Below are 23,610 nucleotides of genomic sequence, written 5' to 3'. Positions count from 1 at the left end.
TGTTTGAAACTTAGAATTCGTCTATTATCTAAAAGCACCATTGAACTAGTCTTTAAGTTAGCTACGCTTTAAGTTTTAATTTAAATAAAAAAACCGGCCAAGTGCGAGTCAGGCTCGCGCAATGAGGGTTCCGTACTACAGTCGTATCTTTTCGACATTTTGCACGATAATTCAAAAACTATGATGGCAGGCAGGCAGGCAGGCAAAGTTTACTATATTATATACATTTTGCTCCATAACATATCCGCCTTCAATGCCATATATTACAAAAGGTTTTTTTTAAACTACAGAGAATTGAACCTCAAGAGTACGCATATACAAGGTTTTGCATGTAAACAAAATCGTAAAATGTTGGCAGGGGACATGGAAGAATGCTTTGTTGTCATTGGTGGACTCAAAAGTCACGTAATCAAAACAAAGTGCGGAATGAGGGTACCGAACGAGCGTGGGCAGACTTTTATGCTAAGCAACTGCCTAAGCTTAGCGATCGGGGGTGTCCGGCTATAAGGCGTCTATAAATTGTGGTCTGTGATTAAAATAAAGTCAGTTATCTAGAACATAAGCACGTCCTGCTCGTCATTAGGACGATCTGCGAATACCCAGCATTGCCATCCGTCCGCCCCGGATATGCCCTCGTTTCGCGCGCCACGTCCCGGCGGAAACCTGGGCTCTATCTCCTACCGGTTATAGCTACAGCATACGGTAATTACGATTGCTTATTACACCGTTCCTGTTCGTAGCGCAGTTTCATTTATCTCAGATAACGTATGAAATTCTTTTATACACATTCAATGCGAAGTCTGCTGGTTATATTACCTTTTCACAGGTAAGGCCCCCTGAAATTTTTGAATTTTTGGCACAGGGCAGAGGTAGCGCGCATTTTAGAGTAAATTACTTTACTGCGGAATTTGTCAGTCATATTTTATTTATAACAGAATAACATATAAGAAATTATTTTATTGCGAAGTCTGCTATGTCACCTTTTCACAGGTAAAACTCTTGAATTTTTGCCATTTTAGATACGTGAACAGGCTACTTCTTACCGCGGAATTTATCTCTGTCATAGAGAATAACCAGGGTAGGTACTAAAATGTTACTAACTTTTGCATATTATTCGACGACAGGTAACGTTAATATGAGAGCGAAGTTCGAAAAGCCACGATAAAAAAGGAAAGATAAAAGAAACGCAATAAAGGCGGGTTAAGATATGAAAGCAGAAAGCAATCCTTACGATTGGATTTGTTTATTCCGGGTCGAAATTGAAGCGAACAGTGTAAAACAAACTTTAACGCAAACGTAAAACGTTAAATTAAAATTAGCAGAAGCAAATCTTTGAAACAAAAAGAGAGAAAATCAGAGGACCCTACAAATAAATGACGCCGGAAAAGTGGTGCTGACAATGGCTGATAATGACTCGATTACGCCGTAGAATTAGCTTTGCAAAGTGTTTTTGTTGAAAAGTTTGTTAGTCTGATGGTTTCGGCTGTAGCCATAGTTACCTGCCACCTTATCGGTAAAACTGCCACGTGCTTTAATTGCTTGAAATGTATACAACTCTGAAAAGCTAAAAGTTTGGCCGGGATCGATGTTTTGTCACAAGCATTCATAAGTAAATATTCAGGTTTATCTTATATTTAAGGGTGACACTTTAAGAGGCAGGGACGGTTAATATCGTCGAATCCCTTGAGACTATAACATATTTATCAGGCGGAACGCTGCTTTTTGCGTCAAAGGTTCTTTGTATTAGATATTCTACACGACTGCGAAAGCTGTTGGGAAAAGTTTGAAAAGGATAAGGAAGAAGATAAACTTTGTCTCATTATACATCTTGCTTGAAAGTTCACGTTAAAAGTTTGTTGGAAAATTTTAGAAACATGTTAAGTATAGGTATTTTATTTTTGTAAAACTGAACGAAAAGAAATCTGTATTCCTGAGAGTTCTCCATGTTTTGAGATGTGTATGAAGTCTGGCAATCTTCGCATCTGGCAGTCTCAATAATCAGGTCTTTTCATTCAAATTTATGCTTTTCTTTCAAAAAGATGTAATTAAAAATATGACAGGAATGCTTTAATGGACACAATGGAAGTTTAAAAGGAAATGAAAGACAAATTGTCGACCCCTTCCGGTGGTGCATTAGGGAAGCGCCACTGACACCGTCTATCACGAAACTGGAATGTTTGATAAATGAATTACTTTCCCTTACTCAACCTCGCCTGAGTGCACTACCCGAGACGCGAATCAAATATCTCCCGTGCAAATAGAAAACGAATAAAACATTTATGCTGTCTTAGCATTCGCAATTCGTCGCGTAAATAAAATAAAACTCTTACATATTTCGCTCGTAGACTTTTCAAATGTATTGACTTGCTAAAGAGATGTGGAAAGACTCTGACCTGACCCAGAAATGGGATTTTTTAACTGAGCTATTTGTAATTTTAAACTTGGTAAAAATACCGACTAATTTTTTAATTTGCAAAATGTTTTTTCATTGAAATATTTCTTCATTCCCGTGAGATAAATAATTTCAACATTATCATAGAAGAAATTTGTATGTTTAAACTTATCGTGCGATATCGAACTCATCGCGCCATCGTACGATCTTTGCCAATTAGGACGCCGGGTTAGGGTGACTGACTTTGCTTAGACTTTTACACGGGGTCTCAATCAAGCGGAATTTCGTTTGCGAAATAAGAGGTACCTACTCGTAAGTACGGTAAATATTTTCATTCAGGCATGCAGTCCATAGACCAAAGTAGATCAAAATGTGAACATGCAAAACAGGCTAGTCATGAGCTAATCATAACCCTAAAATATCTGCGAACGTACCAGCATTTAACTCGAAAACAACTATTAAAAAAATTTAAGTATCTCTAGGGACAGTGTATCGTTTGAGCAAAAAGAACTACATAACCGTTTTGTCAAACACAATCTTGCGCACAATTCTGAATAAACCAAACAGCTCCCAGCGATAAAACAAAAACATCTGACATAGGGGAAATCGCTCGTGACTCGTGATAAATAAAGGTAAAAACCTCTACCCCATAAATCAGAAAATGGCCGAAGAAAAGGCAATATCAGGAAGTTAGTCTCACGTGAGACTTGAACGATGTGGACAGAAAGCTGTGATGAATTGTTTTGGTTTTAGGTACCAGTCATTTTTTTGGTATCCGTACCTGAAAACGAAAACAGGAACCTTTATAAGTTTCACTTCGTTGTTCGTTGTCTGTCATGAGCAAAAGGGCTGACCCTTTTCTTCAAGATAGCGTGGATATATTTAGTTCAAATTTATATCAAATTGTTGAAAACCTATACAAAGGGTAACTCCTCGTTGACCTAGATCCTTAAATTGGGAAAAAAGCATCAAGCAAGGTCTAAGTCTGAGGCCCAGGTGGGAGCGGTTGCGCCCTGCGAGGCGGCCAAAACGTGCAGAGCAAACTCTTAATATTTACAAGAAATTGGACGGACGACGCGCGGACGCGTCCTAATCGAGAGCGGGTGCCGAGCGGCATGGAGAGTATGGCATCGCGCCTGCTGGCCACCCCGCATGATGCACCCGCTTCCACCTGGGTTGCAGACTAACAGAAGAAATAAAGGAAAAAATGAAAATCGTTAATTTATGACCCAGATTCTGAAATCTGAAAAGGTCACACATTCCATGCTAGCCCGCTTCCATGTTCCGCGTCACACCACCCTGGTGAGATCGCAGACAAGGGTTAAGTTGTCATCGAATAAAAAAAGAAACCTGAGTAAATAAAGTAAGAAACTAATTAACTACACAGAAATTAATCTTTGCAATCTGTTCAGATTGCTACAGAGTACCTAAGTAACATTGTGAAATTTGTATGATAGGATAGGATTGTAGGGTATGTTAGAATTGTATGTATTTAAATAGAATTGTAGAATAAGATAGAGTACAATAAGGCTGACATACATAAATGTAAAAGCCTGTTAATAAAAGATTAAAAAAAAAATCTTAATCGTTCATTAAGATAAGAAGTCATTGAGTTTAATATTTCTGCAGCGGAAGATAAATGGTTCTTAGCAGCTTTAATTAGAGTCAATATAGACTAGAATTAACAGAACAGCAAATTGAAGTCCTTTATCCACTATTCTAGTCTTATACTTTTCAACAACAAATTCCTGAAAGGCCGGAAACGCATTCGCGGTTCCTCTGGTACTGCAAATGTTTATGGGGGACATTAATCACTTAACATCAGATGACCCGCCTACCTGCTCGTTTGCTCGCTATTTTTATTTTTAAAAAACAAGCAACCGCTCGCGATTTCACTCCCGTGGAAATTTCGAAGATTTCTTGTCTACAATATAAAGGGAACCCCTGTGCAAAATTTTAGCTATCTAGTTCCAAAGGTTTGGGCTGGGCGTTGAGTTACTTTTCTTTTCATAAATTGAGATTGTTAAAAAATTACGAATGCTATCTAATTTTTAATAGCTTTTAAGTTTTAGGGACAAAATTTTATCAACGTGGGGCATCTTAAGTGCCCTTAAAAGAGTCTTTAAAATAACCCAAGCGTAGCAGGTTGTTATGAAGGGAAATAGCCTACCCGTTTTAGGCAAATTCATGAAAAATTATGGCCCTAATCCCGGAATATAAAGCGTAAAAATAGAGCAAAAAACCATGCTTTATAATAATAGAGTAGCTATTTGACCTACATAAATCTGTCAAACGCAAACATTCACCCAAGATAAGAGATTACCAACCTATCAAGAAGGTACCATACAAATGGAAGAAGGCCAACTTCTTAGATCTTATTCTCAAGGGTAGATTCATTTAACGATTTTTGTCTCCTTTCTCCAGAATATTTATACTTTAGAGTTCTTGAATATCCTGAATATACCTATTTAAATGGAAACCTTTTGCATTATTCAACTATTTTTATGGAATTATTACTTCCTATACTTATTAAATTATTCATTAGTTTTAGTCACTGCCCTCATGACACCGAGGCAAAAGTCAGCGAATTTTGGTCCTGAACGTTTACCACATAAGAGAGAATTCCAGTTCGAGGTTCTGATTTCTGCGTCAACCTCGAAGTAGAGCTCCAGCCTGCGTGCGCTAAAGCGTAGACATCTCAACTGTTTGCTCGATGTCTGAAGAGCAGAAGCATCCGGGTGTGTCACGACACGACGAATCACAAGCTCCATGGAGTTTAACGATTCAAAAGAACTTAGTAAAAGTTTATTTCAATAAAACACTATTTTATTCTGTATTCCAGTCGGTCTCAGCAAAGACGCTTCTCGTCCCTGTTGTTTATGCCTTGAACCTTAGGTATTATCAGCCACAGGATAAACTCCTGCTGTCCCATCTACGAAAGTATTTGGCTTTGTCTTTTTCCTAACGTTACGTTTTTCACGTCTCCTATTATATTGTACCTAGAGATTTCAATCAACTTTACCGTGCTCATTTTTGTGAAACTGCTATAAGAGGTATTGTTTGATCCATGCAGTATTCATTACATGTGAAACAATAGCATTGTAGTGTAGCAGAAAGCCCCGATGCTCATTGTGCAGAGCGAGGGAGTGCGCTTTCACGTAATCGGCTTGCAATAGTGGCGCTTGCGATAAGGGCTCGCTAGTCGCTACGGACTGAAGCGGACGCGAATTGTAGAGCCGTTATGAACGCGCGGCTAATGCTCAGTTATTACCGCTCGCTTATTGCTTGTTTTCATCCCTTGCATTTCCACAGCAGTGTAAGTAATTTGGTATCTTCTGAAAGAATTTTTACACTTCAAACAGTGCGCAAAACACATTTATTAGGTTTTTATACTATTGATGAATTCCCTAATGACAATCCATACTTAATATCAAAAATGCGAAAGTCTGTCTGCTAGCTTTTAACGGCCCAACCGTCCAACCAATTATGATGAAATTTGGTACACAGCTAGCTTACATCCCGGGGTCGGACATAGGCTACTTTTTATTCCGGAAAATTAAAGAGTTCCTACAGGATTTTAAAAACCTAAATCCACGCGGACGAAGTTGCGGGCATCATCTAGTATCCAATAAGATAGTGCAAATTGTAACAATGATATACATCATATTTGATGATATTGTAACATTTTGGGCATCGTCTAGTGAAGAATAAAATGGCGCAAAGGAAGATATACCAATACGCGTACTCATAAATAATCAAATCCCCAATTTTAAAGGTAAAGCAGAAGGAGTAAAAAGTCCAAGGACGATCATTAGTACAGAAAAGCGTTCCAGAACCCTCGTCAAATCGGCTCGTCCTTTCAATGCGTTTATATTAAAGCGCCAGTGGAGCGAGAAAATTATCTTTGGTGGAACAATCATCGATTTGGGGGTCAGAATGGGGCCGCTACATCGCTGCCAATTATACGCTATGCGTGCCCAAAGTACTTTATCTAATTCACTGGTCAATGGCTCTAAGCGACAGGCGACTGGATACGCTTTGGATTACTATCAAAGCGCGCACATATAGATATAAGCCCCGCAAATTGCTATTGCGCTGGAACCATGTCTCATTAACATCTGACGTCGTTTGACGTATATTTAAGTAAAAATATACCATCAGCTCGAAACTTCAGTCTAGTGCTGACGTCACTAAAATGGCGGCCACGCGTATAAGCAACTTGCGGGCCCTATAACGACCGACAGGTCAAACCGCTGAGGCTGGAAACTTTAGATATTGCATCCTGACAAAAAAAAACACCTTGCCATATTGCGGAGAACCCGTGGAACTAATTTATACAAGAGCCTGTACATAGTGACCATAGACAATATACTAGTGGCGCCCCCAGTGCCCCGATTTAATTGACAATCGTTTAGTTTGTCTTTGTGCTAAAATTGTAAACTGCGCTATCGATATGTAATCAAAAAAACCGGCCAAGTGCGAGTCAGATTCGCGCACCGAGGGTTTCGTACTACAATGGCATTTTTCGACATTTTACACGATAATTCAAAAACTATTATGCATAAAAATAAATACAAATCTGATTTAGAATGTAGGTACTGATAAAGTCCTTTCATATGAATCCCCACTTGATTTAGTTATCATTTCATAATTGAAAGTACTAAGTAATTACTTGTTCATGAACACATTTTAATTTTTTTTAATAATTTAACCACAAAATTCATAATTTTCAGATTATTCCCCTTATGTGTGCCATAGCCTATAAGACCTACCTACCTGCCAAATTTCATGATTCTAGGTTATCGGAAAGTACCTATAGGTTTCTTGACAGACAACAAAGTTATTCTATAAGGGTTCCTTTTTCCATTTGAGATACAGAACCATAAAAACCGCACATGTTACTAGTTAGTCAATTACTAGTTTCCAACTCGCCTCGTTTTGCTTGATTTCTTGAAAATTGTACGTAATATAGTGAGTAAGGGGTGTGCAACGAGTGCAAGCAGGTGAACTGAAATTTACTTGCCAGTCCGCTAGCGAGGCGACGAAGCGACGTGGCACTCTATTGACAAATTTATTAGCCAATATAAAAGCTCCTGGTTTATTGGTGTAGTGCTGGAAAGTGGAGAAATTGCAATGGAATTGAAGGGGTTTGAATGTTCTTTATAGGGTGTACAAATAGGAGAGACTATCAATACTATTAAGGAAAATCAATCAAGTCAGTAAGGTGTTGGGCCATGGAGTCTTAGCCCAAAAAAATTCTTACGAGACATTTTACCGCGATTAATAACCTCATCTGGTGACAGAAGGGCTGGCTCATTTTGTGTACAACGGATCAGCCTGGCTGTCCAGCGCAGAAATGCAGCCAGTATTCTTGGCACCATTTCACGCGGGCATGTTTTGTAAAGTAATTAGATAAAACTAGCTTTTAGTTTTATTGTAATATATTCAATTGAAGAAAAAAACTGAAAAATGGCTCAACATTGAGGACTAAGCTGTGATATGGCATTCGTCATAGACTGCTTTCATTGATAGTTCGTCTAGTGCAGCAATTATTCTTGGAATGTAGTAATCAGCAAGTTTCAGACGTTCATGATCATGAATATCAAGTTTCGTACCCTTATATTGCTAGCAATATCAACAGCGTCAAGAATACATATGATCGTATCGGTTACATATATATATATATATATATACATATTATACATATATATACATATATAGGTATACATTTCGATGGGCTTCTGAGGTAAGTAGGATTCTGATATAAATAGGCTTCTGGGATGGAAATCAGGGATAAAAATAAATAAGCTTCTGGGATCAATAGGCTTCTGGAATTTATATTCTTCTGGGTTGAAAAGGCTTCTAGGATAAATAGGCTTCTGGAATTTGTATACTTCCGGGATGAAAAAGCTTCTGGGATAAATAGGCTTCTTGGATTAGCAGGATTCTGGAATCAACAAAATTAGGGTTAAGGATTTTGCATCTATGGAAATATGCAAAACGAATGCCTGATAACTGTTTAATATTAAACAATCAGGTTCCTGAAGAAGTAATCAACTCTGTTTAGTTCACATACCATAAAGGCATCTAAGTAAATTAAGTATATCTTGATTACAATAATTATTCATTGATTAGTCCAAAAAACAACTATAGACGAATTTAGTTGCTAAAATATAATTCAAAATATTACAATAGTTCAAACATTCAAAATTACACCCAAAAATATATAATTCATGCAAACTTACATTAATCCCATAAAATTAATGAAACTTGTGAAGCTGCTCCAAAATGCTGAAGCCAGCGAATTCTGAAACAACCAAAAAAACATTTTACTTCTTAAATATATAAAACTAATATTATAAATGCGAAAGTGTGTCTGTCTGTCTGTCTGCTAGCCTTTCACGGCCCATCCGTTCAACCAATTTTGACGAAATTTGGTACAGCGATAGCTTGCGTCCCGGGGAAGGACATAGGCTACTTTTTATCTCGAAAAATCAAAAAGCTCCCACGGGATTTTTAAAAAGCTAAATCCACGCGGACGAAGTCGCGAGCATCCTCTAGTGTAAAATAAAAAGGTGACTGACTGACTGACTGATCTATCAACGCACAGCTCAAACTACTGGACGGATCGGGCTGAAATTTGGCATGCAGATAGCTATTATGACGGCATCCGCTAAGAAGGACTTTTTTGGGGGTTACAATTGATAAATATTGTAATTGGAAGGAACAAATACAAATAATTTGTAAAAAACTTAATAGGTTTGTATATGCATTATATCGACTCCGAAATACAGTCTCTGAAGAAGCAGCTACAACTGCTTATCATGGTTATGTTGCTTCTATACTGCGATATGGACTAATACTATGGGGTAACTCTGTCGATATCGTAAATGCTTTCAGAGTACAAAAAAAATGCATCAGATCATTGTGTGGCGCGGATATAATAGCTCCGTGTCAGCCTTTGTTTAAAAAAAAAAGATATTACCCTTGCCATGTTTATATATATTTGAAACATGTCTATTTGTAAAGAAACATGTGCATTTATTTGATATGAAGCCTGATAACGGACGCCGCCGACATAAACTTAAATTAAAAATACCATGGCGAAGACTAGAGATATGTTCCCGCAATTCTTATTGTATGGCTATCACTTTGTATAATAAACTATCTGACAACATTAAAAGTCTACCAATATCTAAATTTAAGAAAAAATTGTTTGACTATTTAATTAACCAATGTTTCTATAGTGTTAAGGATTTTTTGGATAACTGTGGGATTTGACATAAATTACTATTACTTTGAATTATGACGTTTTGATAATGTAACTATAAGTTTTTAAAATTTTACTGTCGTGGTCATTTCTATTTGTTATTTTCTTAAATCTATATTTATTGTAAGTACCACATATTTTGCACGCCATACATAAATGGCAAAATGTGAAAGGACCATCTATATATGTACGATCATTTACTACTCACATTTAGCAAAATTAAATGATTTCATTTCATTTCATTTCATTTCAAGGAATTTTGAAAATTCTACCCCTAAGGGGGTGAAATAGGTGTTTGAAATTTGTATAGTTCACGCGTACGTCGACCTTAAAATAAGTTTTGGGCTTTGTAGAGCGTTGTCTCTCTCACTCATACCTATGTGACGTTTGGTCGGTCTCAACGACAGAGACAACGCTTTACGAAACCGCTATCTCTTCCTGAAGCGCGGGAAAAAGCTAGTATGGACACTACTACTTTACTTAAAACAATGAATAGGTAAAAGTTTTTTTTTTTAATTTTAGTTGCTTTACAATCTACATTAATATCAAAACTGACGCTGTTTTAAAACTGAAATTCAGATTTTTCGTATACCGGTCCCCCATGAAAGTTTGAGTGCATGCTTTTAAAAAACCATTATGTGGCAGACTTTTTTGAAGTCTCTTACGTTTGTCGTTGTCAAATGTTAAACACTGTAATGCAGTTTTTTTTAGTATTTGACGAAATTGGTCGTGATGAAGTTAGGCACTTATGGAATCCGTTAAATTTGTAAAAAGGGGGGTTTAATGTAGGATAGAAGAGTTTGTGGCAAGTCCTCCCATTCGCAACTCGTCCCACATGCGGAAATTACTAGAAGAACAGATAAGCTTTTTGGTATAATTCTGGTATAAATCTGTATGGTATAACGTGCAGCATGCAATATGCACCGCCTGCCCACATTAAACATGCGGGAAAAGCAAGCAGTACATGCTACCAACACGAAATACAACAAAAATCCATCAAAACACTACGCACGTTTCACTCTGACATCGACGCCGGAGGATCTATCTTCAAGATATGTCCCTGTAGATTGCATTTGCAACTGTGCTTATTGTACCATACAGAATTCTGCTTCTATAATAATTCAATGTTCTAGTTTAGCAATTTTAACAGACTAGATGATGCCTGAGACTTCGTCCGTATGGATATAGGTTTTTGGAAAATCGTCTATGTACAAAGTAGCCTATGTGACTCTCTAGGTCTTTAACTATATCCATGCAAAAAATCACGTCGATTATTTGCTCCGTTGTGACGTGATTGCAAGACAAATCAAAAAACATACATTTTCGCATTTGGTACCATGGATAGTGTCGGTGATATTAAGTAAGAACAATACTTAAAAGGCCACGTTTTTTCAGTGCAGCTCAGATTGATCAACACAAAAGTTGCATATACACAACTTTATGAAATATTTCATTCGGATGCCTGAACAGTACAACAACGTAAATGCCTTCCATATTGAATTCTCCCCGGACAGAGTGCACATAGAGAACGCCACAAAGCGAGTGGGCTCAGGTAAAGCCTCTCATCGCTTATGAAAGTGCATCTCCAGGGCATGTCGGCCATAAGACCTGATTATACAACCGCTTCCAGTTGTATTAAGTATTTATGAACTACCGCTATGAGAAGAAAATAAGGTATCTAGCTTTTGTCTGGAGCTTGGACCGAGTAATTTCCCGTCCCATTATATATGGCGGTGATACTTAGTAGTGAGACTACAGTACGCGGCAGAAAGTAATGTATATCGGCCTTTAGAATGATATTTTGGCTTTGTAGAGCGTCGTCTCTGTCACTCAGTTGCGTGCAAGTCATAGAGGCATAAATGCACTGTTTACCCCAGTTAAAATAGCTCAATGCATATTTTCCATTATGAACAGTGAACAGGCTCCTACTTAACTAGTGCCTACCCTGGCTTCAAACCCTGTGCACGCCACTGCTGTCCTGTCACTCATACCTACATGACGTTTTTTCGGTCTCAACGACTGAGACAATGCTGTACAAATCTGCTATCTTCTTTTAAAGGTCGATGTACATTATTTTCTGTCGCATACTGTACTTAAGGCCGATTTTACAAACGTAAAATAAGTCTTATCCGAGAATTTTGTGTAGTCCACGCGGACGAAATCGCGAGCATAAGCTAGTCTAGTACTATAAAGACTAACTAGTCTATTTCTAGATATAGGGCAGGCGAAGCTTAGAAACATAAGCAATCATAACCAACCTATAACCAAAGTGCACCGGTAGACGATTGGATTAGCTCCCCCCCGGCTCGGGTTTCAAAATTATATCGCTCTATTTGTGAATCTCGTGACTAATAGTACCGGTAAACCAATGCGAGTGGTAAACTAAGGACTCTTTTCTTTTTCCTAGTACTCTGGCATCTATCTGGATATAGGATTAAAGCATAAGGTCTAACTAGTCAATCTCTAGATGTAGAGCAGGCGAAGCTTAGAAACATAAGCAAGGATAACCAACCTAATCACAGTGCACCGGTAGATGCTCATGATTGGATTAGCTCCCCTCCGGCTCGGATTTCAAAATTATATCGCTCTATTTGTGAATCTCGTGACTAATTGTACCGGTAAACTGCGAGAGGTAACTAAGGACTCTTTTCTTTTTCTTAGTACCTTGGTATCTATCTATCTGGATATAGAATTAAAACAAAGAATGATAAGAAGAACTTATTCTTAAACTCATGATATTATGAAAGCAAACAAATATTTTAATGTAGATAACGGGTACAAAGTACATACCACGACTAAGTTGATGTTTTTACTTGTCGATATTTCAACCCAATTGCACGGGTCGTGGTCACGTAACATCGACAAATAAAAATATCAAATTAATCGTGGTATGTACCCGTTATCTACATTAAAATATGTCGTTAAATGCTGTATATGGTGTAGCATGCATCATCAGGTTTGAGAAGTTGGGACTTGGAGTGTAATCATGAAGCTGTTGCTTGATACCTAAAAGATCAGATCACCATCAGAAATTCCCGAATCCCCACGGCTTAGGAGTTCAGTACGTTGCAGCATCAGGATTGAGGAGTTGGGATCCGAAGTTCAATGGTGTAGTTTATGCGTGGCACCAAAATTAATATTAGTTCCTGAATCACTATAGTTTAGGAGTGCTGTACCCTACATCGTCAGGGTTGAGGAGTTGGGACTTATGTTGGGAAGTCCAAGCATAAAGTCGTTGCTTGGTACCTACAATATTAATTCACTATGAACACTTCCTGAATCTTGACAACTTAGGCGGGCAGTAACCCTGCAGCATCAGAATTGGACCCAGAAATTTTTATGGGAGGACCAAAAACGGGCCGAATTGAGAACCACCTCCAATTTGGAAGTCGTTTAAAAAGAACCCGACGCGTACATTTGGTATAAAACTTTTAACGTACCTTGTTAGCACAGCAGTTTTACTGCAGCACAAATTCAAATTAACGAGTCCCAGCCCCTCGCAGTAGAAATCGAACTATTTCTATTTCGAAATTCTACAAGAACTTTACTAGCATTTTCGTTAAAAAACACAGGCAAGAAAAACAAACTTTTCATATATATGTAGCTTGAAGTTGGAACAGGGTTTTTGCTGGACTTTTTTAATTATTAACGGTAGAAGTTTACATATTAACTACAGTGCTCAAGTTAACATCTAGTCACGCTCGAAAGTTAGTCCCGTCGAAAAGTTCGCATATTTTAGCCCCGACCGACGTTACAGTTTCAGTAAACAATGTTCTCTTTAATTTCCTTTCTACTTGACATGGAGCTAATAAACTTGCGCAGAGTTCTGAATTACTCACTAATTTAAGCTCTAACTTATGATAACTTTCTAAAGATACCGCAGTCTACTTAGAACCTACGACTATGATGCAACCTAGTAACTAGTATCGTACTCGTAACTACCGGAAACCACTATCTAAGCCCGACAAAAGTATGATAGATGATAGACCGTCTATTTTAAAAGTTGAGAAAACCATAAAAGGCGAATTTGAGACGAAGATCGTCGAAAACAACACTACGAAGTCTTTCCAAAATACACGACCTTGAGAAATGAGGAGTAGAATTATAGAAGCTTACTTACTGTAATTATAAAGACTCCAGTATTTGTTATTACTTACAAAAGATTACTGTAATCAAATCCAGTTTACTGGGAGTCGTCTCGATCGAATCTTTTGGCCCTTCATACATTGCGATACTCGCAAGAGACGATACCGCAGTCGCATGCCAGTAGAATACATGTTCGCTACTCGAGTTTCGTACATTATGCTACTAAAAACAAAGAATTCTTCTTGAACTTTAATGTCAAACTGCTGATTCGTAGGAGATGCGACGCGCGAGCGACAAGGTGGGTATCCCGAAACTAGTATCAGACGCGTGGGATACCGGTAGCGAAGTGTGCGAATCACCATGCAAATGTATGAGAGATACTCCTCATCTCAGCGACTCATCTTCGAGACTCGCGTAGGATACTAGTCGTCTGGAAGTATCGTAATGTAAGAAGGGCCTTAGTTTGTAGAGGAAGAATACGAACAGTAATTACCAAGACCCCCGTATTTGTAATTACTCGTAACAAAAGATTACCTACTTTAATCAATTTCAGTTTATTGGGAGTTGCCGCCATCGAACCTTTTGTTTGATAGTTTGATTAAAATCCAATCATTGACGTCAATGGCTCTGAGAATCTAATAAGTCACTGATAACTGTCGCAGGGTCTAATATTTGTCTCTTTACAAAGGATTTAATTTTACGAAGAAGTCCCTTTTGCAAATTTCATCGTTGAAAAGGAAAAAATAACATAATTATAAAAAGAAAAGCTGACTGAGTGACTGACTGATGTATTAACGCACAGATCAAACTACTAGACGAATCGGGCTGAATTTTGGCACGCAGAGAGCTATTATGATGATAAAGTATTTTTGAAAATTTAACCCCGAAGGGGGTCAAATAGGGGTTTGAAAGTTCGTCCGCGATAAGGTAGTATTTTATAATTAGTGGGCCTTCGTGTTTATTGATGTGTCAATTTATTTTGCGTGGAATTATGGTTTCGAAAATCCCGCGGGAACTTTTTGACTTTCCAGGATAAAAAGTAGCCTTTGTCACTTTCCAGGTCTTTAACTATATGCATGCAAAAAATCACGTCGATCCGTTGCTCCGTTGCGACGTGATTGAAGGACAAGCCAACTAACAAACACACTTTCGCATTTATAATATGGGTACTGATAAATATAGAAGTACGAGTAGGTGGGTACTACGTAATTATCAAGATTGTTACTGTTCCAAGTTTACAGTTCAAAAACATAGACTGAATAGTTCATGTGCTCCTAAATTGAAAATTGTTTAATATGAACTTTTACTAAAACACTTTAACAGCAATTCTAGTGTCACTAATTTGAAAATAGTTAACACAAGCTTGAATTAATTTCGTTAACATGACAGTGTATCTACCTCAATTGAAATAATTACAAACATAAATTGTAACACAATTAATTACTATGAGAGCGACATATTAAGAGCCCGCTTCATCGAAGCAATAGCTCGTTGGTGGGTGGAACCTAAAACAGTGCTGTTTCCAAAGATGAGGGACACAACGTTATTTATGTGTGTCACCCTTACCATCTAACTGCACCTCACCCCGAGAGAGGTCAGGTAAATGAATTTTTTTAAGCAAAAAGCGGCAAAGTAAAAATTGCAAATCGACATTTGGAACTACGCCTATTTTTGGCAAAAGAAAACCTTTTTTTTTTAACACAAACTTTGAAATTATTACGAAGTAAAGCTAGTTGTTAATTTTTCAATTTTTTAGTTTTTTATAAAGTCTAATTTAAGCACGAAGTTGCCTCAAAATTTGCACCAAAATAGAGATTGTTCAAGGGCCATAAGTTTTAAAATAAATACAATTTTACTATATTAATTAGGATATAGATAATGGAAAAATAAATCAATATATGGTTTAGTTATAGAACTAGAACAACAAATAATAGAATAATAGGCGTAATACGTATGGAGAAGCGCCTAAGAAGTGTACCCTTAACATAGAACTAAGATACAATAATATGTAAACTCTCCTAGTGTCCTTATCCCTAATTGGAAACTAATGAAACAGTTTGAATTACTTTCGTAAACATGACAGTCTTATTGAATTAATTTACTTACATACAAATTGTAATTCGAAGTACCATGACACCGAATCCACCGGAAGAGAAAAAAAACTCAAATACAGTGCAGGATTGGCAACACGATGCGTGCTACTTGTAATCTAATCTAATTCCTTCGGGCAAAGTCTTCGTATAATTATGATAGAACTTCGTTTACAGGTAAGTTCGTTTAATCATTAATTAAATTACTTACATACAAATTGTGATTCGAACCAAATTACTTCGAGAGCGACACATCAATATAGAAACAGACCGGACTTACTTGGTTATGTGACCCTGAGGCGGATTAAAGGTCGAGAGCGCCCTAGGCCCTCTAGCAGCCATATTAAAATTTTTACTAACTAACTTTGAAATAATGAGGCATAGCTGGTAGTTGGTATTTATACTATTACGTGACTTATAGACGAAGTCACGGGCACCAGCTAGTGACTCATAAAGATAAAATGGCACGTGAAGTCATTTTGTGCGCATAATATAAGCTTTAACAACCACTCAACTGGTTTATTTAACAGTTTATAGGCAAATAAACGCAGCAACAAAAGCACGGGCCACTTGACAACCACATACGCGCAGGTAATGGTATTGGCAGCCAAATGAACTTCGGACAGCTGCCCGATACATGCCCATTACAATCGCAGATATAACATAATAAATGAACAGGGAAATGATGCAGGAACTTTTGTAGTCAATATATTAATTTATTATGTAGAAAGTGGGCATCAAGGAACTTTTTGCGCAATCCATACTAATATTATAAATGCAAAAGTGTGTCTATCTGTCTGCTAGCTTTTCACGGCTCATCCCTTGAACCGATTTTGACGAAATTTGGTACAAAGACAGCTTACATCCCCGGGGAAGGACATAGGCTACTTTTTATCCTGAAAAATAAAAGAGTTCCCACGGGATTTTAAAAACCTTAATCCTCGCGGGTGAAACCGCGGGCATCACCTAGTAAATAATAAATGTTCAATAACTTCTCTTTAGGGTTCCGTACCTAAAGGGTGCCAACGGGACCCTCCGGGACCTTTATTACTAAGCCTCCGCTGTTCATCCGTCCGTACGTCCGTCCGTCTATCTGTCAGCGGGCTGTATCTCGTGAACCGTAATAGGTAGGGAGTTGAAATTTTAACAGACTGTGTATTTCTATTGCTGCTATAACAACAAATACCTAAAAACAATCCAAAATGGCCGCCATGAAATTTAAAAAAGTTTAAAAAGTGTTACTTCTTGTATGATGGTACGAAATCCTTCTTGTGCGAGTTCGACTCGCACTTGACCGTTTTTTTCGTATAGTATGTTTTTTTAAAGTGTATATTATGTTAACTCTGTTAAATTATATAGACAGTTAGAATATTGGTAAAGATAACTGAATAAAACTAAGTCAAAGTAAGATAAATACTTATTATAGAGAGATACGAGCTTCCTTAAAAACGCAACCAATAATGGAACCTTTCCCGTTAATAACTTAGTATCGATAAATCGATATATGTAAAAAATAAAACCAATTTAAAATCCATTCGAGCAACAATAGATTCAATACCCGTGGGCGAAGATAGTTCGTGCGCGCGTTAATAGAATAGAATATAAATACACGCTTTACAGCATTGTTTCATACGGATTGATAAATAATATATTATGGAGTTTGTAATTGATCTTCGGTTATCCATATACCTATTTCAGTATTTATAAATTTAAAAAATAACACATCAGAAGTGGGATTCAGGTCTCTAACCATGTTAGTAGTACTTAGAAACTTCAACTCTCCTCTCGTGTTCTTTTGAATCACAACAATAACAAAATTCCCTTCCGAGGCCAATTCCAAGAAAATAAAAAATTACAAGAATGAAAACGAGATTTTTGCATCACCAAAAGATAAGGTTTGGACAAACATGCACCCCTTTACAGCCGTACCGTGCCTAAGGCAGTGGTCCGACCGCCGGCGAGAAAACGACTAACTATCGGCGCTTTTCTCTCTCAAGAAACGTACAATAAATGTACCTACATTGCGTGTAAACGAAAGAGATGCATATATCAAAAGTTGCTCTCTGACTGTTCACACTGCCAGCGACGACTCGCTTTACTAGTTTTATCGCTGAGCGACGAGCTCTCAAAAATATACTCGCTCAGCGCTATTAGTTCAGCGATGCTCGCTCGCTTGAACACGTGTAACGCGCGCGCAGGTTTGCACAGGACTGAGCGACCGCGGGCGAATGGTGCGAGTAATCGCTCGTCGCACTTGCACACTCGCTTATAGCCCGGCGACAAAACTATCGAAACTATACACTCGCTTCCCGCTGATCGCCAATTCGTTTAAGTTGAACGAGAAACGAGCAGAACTAGAGTTCTGCTCGTTTCTCGTTCATCGTAGGCGGTCGGACCACTGCCTAACAGTCGTACCGTTACCGTGCCTAAGTGGCAGTGGTGGTGCCATTCGTTGCCGGCTAATAAGAAAACGCCCTTAAAGCGCCAAATCCGATCGACGAGATGGAGCTATCGTGTGTCAGACAAGACTTCGCACTCAACGAAAACGACCAAATGGGAATATGGTACAAATGAAGAATAATCCGCGTCGACCACTCACGACGAGTATCTCTCGAGGCTTACTTTAATATCTCATCCATCATTTATTTTAACCAGACAACTGGTTTGAAGAAACAATACATTGATTGCGATTTGAGACGCACATTCATATTTTGGGTTAAAAGATCAACGTCAGATTAACGTTCATCTATAGGTAGGTAGGTACTAATATTATAAGGTGTAAAAATTCACATGTACAAGATTAAGCACTCGAGATACCAATAAATTAAGGCAATTAATTGATCGACTAAACAAATTAGAATGGGTCGCTTGTGCAAACACTGATAACAACCTCGTCTGTCATTTTATTTTTATCTTTATTCGTGAAGTACCAGGGATAAAAGATAAACAGTAGTGTTACAGGGTTTGCTAATCAACACTTCAATATTGCCATTTAGGCCAGTAGATTACGTTATTTCTATTTGTCTCACACATCTCTCTTGCGATTTTTACAACGCTTTGTATATAAAAAACTAGATGCCTGCGACTTCGTCCGCATGGATTTAGGTTCTTAAAAATCCCGTGGGAACTCTTTGATTTTCCGGGAGTAAAAGTAGCCTATGTCCTTACCCGGGAAGCAGCACTTCTACAAATAAGCAAAGTTATGAAAAATTGTTCGTCCATACTTGCTGTTCGACGCCCAACAATTGAATTTTACTAAGCGCAGGAGCTAAACAGTAGGACACAACTAGCACTAAGGACTCGCACTCGCAATTGCTAAACACCTGCACTCGCACTAATCAAAGTGAAAACTAGCCTTTATTTCAAGTATGTTTCACAGTGCAGTTAACAGTTACACTGTGTGTCACTTGTAGAGAAACGATAGACGAATAAGTACGTGATACAAGGTTTGGCACTCTGACAAAAATGATTAATAGGCTTAAAGATCCAAATGAAGAATAATCCCTTTCGGTCAATGTTTGAGTAAGTTCCGCTGAGTGCCGTCATATTATTGTCACATCCATTATAGTCTAAACGACAAACTGACTGACTGATAATAATATCAACGTACCTTTTAGGCAAGCGTGCTCCAACCTCATTATCATTTCTCTGTTTCTCAGACACTATAAAAAAGTCTACAGTGGAAAATAAGCACCACTTTTCGATTCATTTAGAGATAGATCAAAGAATAGGAAAAGTTTTTTATTCAATAAACTTTTTTTTGAATCAAGTGAATCCACTACTGGTCCAAAATGCCCTTTCTACCAAGAAGAACCAAAGCAAGAAACTCAGCGGTTGCTCTCATTCGAAAATTCTGAACAAAGCACGATAACTTTTGTACACTCGAGAATCTTCTATTAAAAAGGTTTTGTATTTTCAGATGGAGTTGGCAGCCTGAATCCATTAGTTTACTTCATTAGTAAATGTGCTCACTCATACTCATCTTGATGGAATGGTAAAGTCGTTTGAACTCTCTTTACGGCATGCCGCGAAGCTTTGAAAAGATTCAGCCTTAGTTTTTTTTTTGTGGAAACTAGATGTACAGGAAAAAAAAATACTGTAGGTACTCATACTCTATTCGTCTCGTCTAGCTTTTATTGATATTCTTTTTACCAACTATAAAATTTAATATTTTTAATTTCTATGGTTTTCTAGTCTTTTATGATATCCATTTTAAGTTTAATTTTTAAAATCCATAATTCCATACTATCCATACTAATATTATAAATGCGAAAGTGTGTTGTCTGTCTGCTAGCTTTTCACGGCCCATCCGTTCAAGATTTTGATGAAATTTGGTACAGAGAGAGCTTGCATCCCGGGGAAGGACATCCTTCCCCGGAATGTAAGCTAAGGCTACTTTTATCCCGGAAAATCAATAAGTTCCCACGGGATTTTTAAAAACCTAAATCCACGCATCATCTAGTACCTCTATAAACTATTTTTTTTTATTTTTTTATTATTCAGATACAAGTTAGCCCTTGACTGCAATCTCACCTGGTGGTAAGTGATGATACAGTCTAAGATGATAGCGGGCTAACCTGGAAGGGGTATGGCAGTTTTTATTAAACCCATACCCCTTTGGTTTCTACACGGCATCGTACCGGAACGCTAAATCGCTTGGCGGCACGGCTTTGCCGGTAGGGTGGTAACTAGCCACGGCCGAAGCCTCCCACCAGACCAGACCAGAAATTTAGAAATTATAAAATTCCAAACCCCTGCCAGGAATCGAACCCGGGACCTCCCACTATTAAGACCACAGCGCTCACCACTGCGCCAGGGAAGTCGTCGAAATTTCTATTTCTGATCAGTGTGCTATTATGTGTATCGTAAAATTCGTCAAAAACATAAGAGCTTTTTGAGGACTGGCGAAATACGCAAATTACGATTTCGCTATTGTTTAACCTTTTTTTTAAACTAATTTTTTTGGGCCTTTATCTCTAATGGATGTGCTAGAACCCTCGTACCCCAACCTAAATTAAATGTTTTAAACGTGCGGAATCAAACTCTTTCCTCCGGGGTTAAATACATTTACCAAGCCTATCTACCATTACCTACTTTTTTGATTTTTAGGGTTCCGTACCTCAAAAGGAAAAACGGAACCCTTATAGGATCACTTTATTGTCTGTCGGTCTGTCAAGAAACCTACAGGGTACTTCCCGTTGGCCTAGAATCATAAAATTTGGTAGGTAGGTAGTAGGTCTTATAGCAAACATTAGGGAGAAAATCTGAAAACCGTGAATTTGTGGTAACATTACACAAAAAAAATTGTGGTCATGAACTAAAAATTAGTATTTTCAATTTTCGAAGTAATATAACTATATCAAGTGGGGTATCATAATATGAAAGGGCTTCACCTGTGCATTCTAAACCAGATTTTTATTTATTTTTATGTATTATAGTTTTTGAATTATCATGCAAAATATCGAAAAAATATGTCTTTAGTACGAAACCCTCGTTGCGCGAGCCTGACTCGCACTTGGCCGGTTTTTTAAAGAATATTTTTGGAATATTCACCTCGTCCCCAACACTCCTTTTTCGTTAGAATACAAAATATTTTTTTTTTTATTCAAGTAAACTGTTACAACTCCTTTTGAATTATACAATATTAGCGACCCGCCCTGGCTTCGTTCGGATCTTATTACAATTTCGCAGGGATCTCTATTTTTTCTGAAATAAAATACAGGGTGTAACCAGAATGCTAGCAAAAACTTAGCGTTATTCTTATACTATCTAAATACAATCCAATACCAATAACCATTTTATGGGTAAAGGTAGCCATGTTGTTGATTTTCCCTTCAGTTCTATATTATGTTAGGCAAAATCCATTCAACCATTTTGAACAATTTTGACTTCGGTAGTGTATTGTTCGTCGAAATCAGCGAGTATTATTGTTCGAATCCCTAATAGAGAGAGAGCCAGCGCGTGCCAGACCTTCGTTATTTTATAAAAGCTGCAAGTTTCTCTGGGCATTGTCCCCAACTCAGGGAGGTACGATTAGCGACTATAATGTTTGGAGCATGGTGACTTTACAAATAAAAGGTAATAAAGGTGTAAAAAAAACTTACGTCCAAGTGTAACAAGTCGATTTATTTATATTTACTTCGGAGTGGTATTAGAAATTACGTCATGCATTGCCAGACATTTAGTATCGAGGAAACCCCTTGCCAGACACCCTTAAAGTTTAATAAATTGTTAAAGTTTACGAGCGTCTGGCAGGAGGTTGCCACGATACTAGTGTCTGGCAATGCATGACGTGATTTCTAATACTATACCGAAGAAAATATAAAAATATAATGCTTTATAATTTGACGTAAGATGTTTTACACCTTATTACCTGGTATTTTCCAAAGCCACCATGAACTAAACTTTATAGTCGCTGATTGTTCCTCCCTGTGTTGTGGACAATACGCAGAGAAGTTTTCAGCTTTTATAAAATTACGAAAGTCTGGCACGCGCTAGCTCTTAGACCCTAATCTTCACCGACCTATTCACTGGGGCTGTGGTGTACACTCGAATGTCAGTTACAAATTGTTTCGGCAAGATTAATAGTGAGTAGGCCACACGTGGTAAGTGATTGTAGCCCAATACACTTGCCGAACAAATATCCGAGAATGTTATTATCATTCCTCGAAACTGTATTAAACTTTAGTTACTTTACTCGTTAGTTTGTTTCGGTTGAGTATGTTTGCCCATCTAAGTTTGGTCCAACTGTAGGAGTGTAAATGAACTCACCATTACAAAACACAAAATCTATCTTAACTACCACGAATTTGCTTGTAGCACTAAAGCCGCCTTCTCATGCTTAGTTTTCTATTTTTCAATCTGTATTTTCCTTTGTGAGCAGTAAATCAAGTAAAAAAATTAAAAAAAATTGAAAACAATACCTATAGGCAAAGGCAGATTATCCCTAAGGCAAACTAGGCACGTGCCTAGGGGCGCGAGGTTACGAAGGGGCGCGCGCGATCATGTAGAGTTCCATTACCTGGCCTACCTAATTATCGCTACTAAGTAATATTATATTGGAGTGACCGAATCTGCCTCTTCTTTAATATAGCAAAGTGTCATGACCTGATGTTCTTCACTCGTTTACATAAATAGACACCAACTACGTATGCAATAAGACGATTCCTCGTTCTTTTGAAATTTGTTAGTAAAAATTTTAATATGGCTTTTAGAGGGGCGCCTATGAGGAGCTTGCCTAGGGCGTTCTCGACATTTAATCCGCCTCTGCCTATAGACCTAACTGAAAGCCCTATTCCTCAACTAAATTCAGGTAGGTACGATGCCGCGTAAAAGCCGATTAGTGGTAAGTATGGGATAACATAACCCCTTATAGAATAGAATAATGTATATTCGAGGTATATAGGTGGTACATGGTGTAGGCAATATCGTCACAGCAGTGCAACACCTCGAACAGGTAGGCCACTCAGCTTGTGTTGAGACGTCGGGCCCCTCAGACACAAACCTCTATATATAGCAAATATCTGAGGTACCAGACGCCCCAACGCTGATTTTCAGTGACCGCCTTTTAAATATTACCTAAACGTCAGTGGCATAGAATATATAAAGTTGGCGAGTAAATGGATAAATAAAATGAAATAAAGTGTTTAAAGTTTTTAAATTTAAAGTGATTTAGGACATAAAAGAAGAAATAAGATCCCTTCCAGGTTACCCTGCTAACTGGTTGCATGCATTGCCAATTTACCAGGTGGAACCACAATCAAGAGCTATCT

At 37.8% G+C, this 23,610-nt stretch overlaps 1 long non-coding RNA gene across 1 annotated transcript in view; it reads right to left on the bottom strand.

Annotated features, from left to right (window-relative positions):
* LOC138404293 (uncharacterized) overlaps nucleotides 1-23,610 on the bottom strand; it is a 137,048-nt gene that overhangs the window by 101,515 nt on the left and 11,923 nt on the right. The window contains exon 2 of the long non-coding RNA XR_011238300.1: nucleotides 8,638-8,699. This is a non-coding gene — a long non-coding RNA (uncharacterized lncRNA). The remainder of the gene's footprint in view (nucleotides 1-8,637; nucleotides 8,700-23,610) is intronic.

Source organism: Maniola hyperantus, chromosome 2 (assembly GCF_902806685.2).
Source record: "Maniola hyperantus chromosome 2, iAphHyp1.2, whole genome shotgun sequence".
NCBI classification, from domain to species: Eukaryota; Metazoa; Arthropoda; class Insecta; order Lepidoptera; family Nymphalidae; genus Maniola; species Maniola hyperantus.
This window is presented reverse-complemented; position numbering and strand designations above follow the sequence as displayed.